The following is a 4,349-nucleotide window of genomic DNA, read 5'->3' as shown; positions in this document are numbered from 1 at the left end:
GTATATATATATATATATATATATATATATATATATATAGGGCCCTTCCATTAAGGGATCTTTTTTTTTGACATATATGAGAGATGGGGGATTACACCAACTTTTCGATCACAAAATTACATCTCCACCGTTCAATATGTAGTTCTATATGAGTAGATCACTTCTGTAAATTTTTAGAAATTTTAGTGATCATTAGGCATTCAAAACTGTGATTTATAATTATAAGCATGAACGGTTCATGTTTGACAGATTTGGTTCCATTCATTGATTTAATCTTTTTCAACACTTTAACGATCACCAAATTGGCTAAATATTTACAGAATTGATCTATATATAAGGACCAACAAATTGAATGGTGGAGATTCAAAAATATAATCGAAAAGTTGGTGTAATCCCCATTTCTCATATATGTCAAAAAAAGGGATCCCTTAGTGGAAGGGTCCGTTCGTGTAAATCACAATTACGGAAGCTCAAATTATCTCTAAATTGGATAAAATTTTGCATGAATGATCTACACACTATGTTCTAGACACTGAACGGTAGAGATGTGAGAATGTGACCTAAAAATGAGCGAAATGAGGAGCACCACACTTTAATTTCAAAACGGTATCTCTCTCTAATGACCTAGTAGTAATTAAAAAAATTTCAATAGGAATCCTTGTTGTTGTCTGTTTTCTATTTTGTTGGTCTAAATAGAATATTTGTCTCTGTTGAGTTTTTAAGTTGTTGTTAAAAAGCATGTGTTATTAGTAGTATTTTATCTAAAATATCTAGCTATACTAGAAGCATCCAGCCCCTGATCTAAACTATTACATGTTGCGAAGTCCTCTCCCTCCAGGTGTCCCTTATCGATTTCTCCCGAACATACCGGTCAAGGCTTTCTTCCTCGTCTCTTTTCTATTCTTCCTCTTTCCCGCAAAGAAATTGGTGTCCCTTCTCTCACTCAAAGGCTGCGCTTGAATCCCCATCATCTAAGATGGAGTCTCTGAAGTTCTCCATTTGAAATAGGCACAGCTTTATGGCTGCAAGTGAGTTTTCTGATCTTCCATAATTTTCATCCTTGATTAGACTACTTCCAAATGGAGGGGAGTATGATTCGTATCTGAAAATTCCTTGATAGATGGCTGGATTGCGATAGTAGTTTGGGTGTTCGCCTTTGAGCTCGGATTGCTTTGGCGATGATGTTAATTGGATTTGTTGTCGTTTGAATTGGGTGATGATATTTGGAGTTTGCTTGAGTTATCTCTTGAAGTTTTGGCTGCTGATTGCTTGGGCTTGAGGTAGGGAAGACATAATTTTCTTTATAGCTTTGATTCTAATCTAGTATCTATGTTTGGGTGTGATTGTTTGGTTCTTCTATGAATTTCACTTGTTCATCTATGATTTGTTGAGTTTGAGTGTTGGTAATATGTTCTGTTCATCTGTTTATCTTATTTATTGATCAGATTCTTATTGATAAATATGTTTCCCTTGGGAATATTGTGATCTTGAATTTATGGTGAATTGATCTGATTCTTTCTTCCTACCTGTTTATTTGTAAGGTCTTTGTTCATTCCAAGAAATTGAAAACTGTTGTTCTCTTTTGATAACATTATAAACTGTTTCCTTTCCTTCTTTTCATCGTCTTCCCCTGGTATGAATCCGTTTATCAAGCCTTCCATGTAAACAAGTTGAGTTCTAATTTCAGTTCGTATTGGTGAATAATTACTAATTTGAATACAGTAGCAGACGTTCCTTTATCTATGTGTAAACTCTTATTCTGCTGCTTGTTATTATTGTTGTCTGTTATAATCTAAGCTTTGCCATCAAGAACTTATATATATACACGTCTTCAGATTTGCCTCTTTTTACAAAGGGAAGAGTTTAACCAATTTTATCAAATAACTCTACCAGATTGTGAAGGAATTCCCTTTTTCGATACTTCTCAAAGTAAAGTTGTCTTAATTTCCAGCCGTATTGAATAGTTTTTAAGCATGTAGAGAGAGAGCGGTATCCATTCTTTGTTATCTTCTTCTCTTGAAACAATTTGATCATAGTAAATAAGCTCTTTGATTTCAGTAAAATCCTATTTCCAATTTCGGTTACTAGAAAGACTTTGTCCATGTCCTTGTTAACTTCTTTCTATGTACCAACTTCTACTCACAGCAAAGATTTCCTCGAGTACAATGTCTGCAATTGTTTCATCTCTAATACCTTACTAAAACTGTTGATCGTTCTTGAAGCAATGTAGTACTTCCTAACTTCAAATAAAACTTAGTATGGCTTTGCTTGAGTCTATTCCCTATTTCATATGTCCTGCTGTTCATTCGTGTGTAGAATCCTTTTGTTTAAAGTTCTTTAGATCAGTATCTCTACCTACTTGAATCATACCTTTTTTTTTTCTGTGATCAATGATAAATGTTTCTACTCATCCTCATGTTCAATTTCTTGTAAACTACATCCTATTCAGATACCAAGATTCATTGATGCATACCTCTGTTTGTTCTCATGTTAAGTTTCCTGTTGTGAACCAGTCTATACTATCTTACTATCAGTTTGGTGGTTCTTAACTTCTCATGATTTCACACTTCTCGTCAAGAGTATGTTTATTTCAAAGCTTGTCAAGTACTGTTTTAAATCCCAATCTCATATATCTACACTGATGTGATTTACAAAGGTTTTTGGAGTTGTTAAAGCTTTACCCTTTCAGCAAGTTGTTCAATTTAATGAATTACTTCTTGACCGACTTCACTTTACTTTTTAAGAGCATTTATGTTTCTTTGGAAATCCTTGAATGATTGATTTGGTTTGGAAAGGCAAAGTGTTTCATGGAAAGACCAGTTTTGGTGTAATATGTTTTTATGGTTAGGCCCGGTTTAAAGTTAAGTAGGGATTGTGACTCCCTAGGGTGAATAGACCCAAAACCTGATCAGGATACCGCATGTGCGGGGTTTGCTCAGTGGTATAGCTGGGCGGTGGGCTCTAACCGGTTTCCAAGGATTTCGCTGAAATTTGGTTTATGGAAAAGAGTTTTACAAATGTTTTGGGAAGGAAAGGAAAGAGTTTAGACTTTGAAAAAGAGAAAAGGAAGTTAAAGAAATTCCTTGGTTTTGTGGTTATTCCTATCAAAATTTCGAAGACATTCTCTTTGCATTGTGTTTTGAGTATCCAGTGAGAAAATCCTGAATTCCAGTTTGCTCACTTTTCCTTTCCTGTTCATTATTAGTCTATTCATTTGATCTGAAATAATTGGTTCTATGTCATGATCTATCCTTGATCCTAATTTTGTTCAGTTATCTGCATTGATTTATCCTTATGCAGCAAAGTAATTATTATAGTCTGTTCTTGATTCTATTCCTGGGCAGTTCTTTATTCGTTTGATCTGAAATGATAGATTCATTACAGTAAAGCCATTCCATGTTGTTATCTAGCCTTGGTTTGATTCTAAATGTTCAGCAGTACCTTGTCAAGATTAATTCTATCTTCTGTCATATTTATGGTTTCGATAGTACATTCAAAGCATCTTTACCTTCCTTCACATTTCAGATGTAGTTGCTAGTTTAGAATCTTAGTTATAACGATTATTATGTTGTACCTACTGAGCTTGTGAAGCTCACTTCCCTATGTTTCATGTGTTTTCAGGAAAAGAGTGTGGTGATGTTTCTGATATTACAGAGTTGTCTTAGATCAGAGTTCATGATCAAGTTTTGCTCGCTTGTGGATTGAGTGCCTCTTTTTTTTGGCTTTACTGAGTATGTGCTGCTGTTTTCATTAGTTTCTGCTTAGTATGCATTTTGTTTGGAATGGTGGCATTTTATTAAGATAGTTGTATGAAATAGAAAGTCCACACTGATCTGGGTAAATTTGATGTAATTTTGATACCATGTGGTGGACAGATTTGTAAGTGAATTATAACTGATGCCTGTGTATATAAAGCAGTAAATCCTACCCTTTTTGTCTTACTGAATCTCAGCAAGTGTTTTCTCGTTTGAACTTTGAAACATTTGATTATGAAGTTGAGCTCAAGCTTTTCTACAAGTACGGTTTGACATTTACCAAGTTTTTACCATTAACTGAAAAGTGTCTGTATGTATCTCAACTTGTACAGGTTTGCTTTTATAGAAACTTTATTCAAATTTCCAGATTCCTTTGCTATGCCAATTTCAGTAGCTCACCATATATGTTCCATTTAGGCTATAGTTATAAGTGAGGTTGCCTTTGTGTTTAATTTCAGTTGCTTTTATACAAATGGTTGTCAATTCAGTTTTCTAAGTTTTCAGCGAAAAAAAAAATCCCTGGACTGATTTTCAAATTCATCCACCACATTTGTCATAACCCAAGGTCAGGGTGTGACACACTCTCTCTCTCTC

The 4,349-nt window shown here is 34.4% G+C and overlaps 1 non-coding gene across 1 annotated transcript; it reads left to right on the top strand.

Moving 5' to 3' along the window:
* The first annotated feature begins 776 nt into the window (after positions 1-776).
* On the top strand, positions 777-3,981 carry LOC101305571. Its single transcript, XR_184945.1, has 3 exons — positions 777-1,028; positions 1,121-1,280; positions 3,622-3,981. It is a non-coding gene; the product is annotated as an uncharacterized LOC101305571 (transcript).
* The last annotated feature ends 368 nt before the right edge of the window (positions 3,982-4,349 follow it).

Source organism: Fragaria vesca, linkage group LG6 (assembly GCF_000184155.1).
Source record: "Fragaria vesca subsp. vesca linkage group LG6, FraVesHawaii_1.0, whole genome shotgun sequence".
Classification (NCBI taxonomy): domain Eukaryota; kingdom Viridiplantae; phylum Streptophyta; class Magnoliopsida; order Rosales; family Rosaceae; genus Fragaria; species Fragaria vesca.
This window is presented reverse-complemented; position numbering and strand designations above follow the sequence as displayed.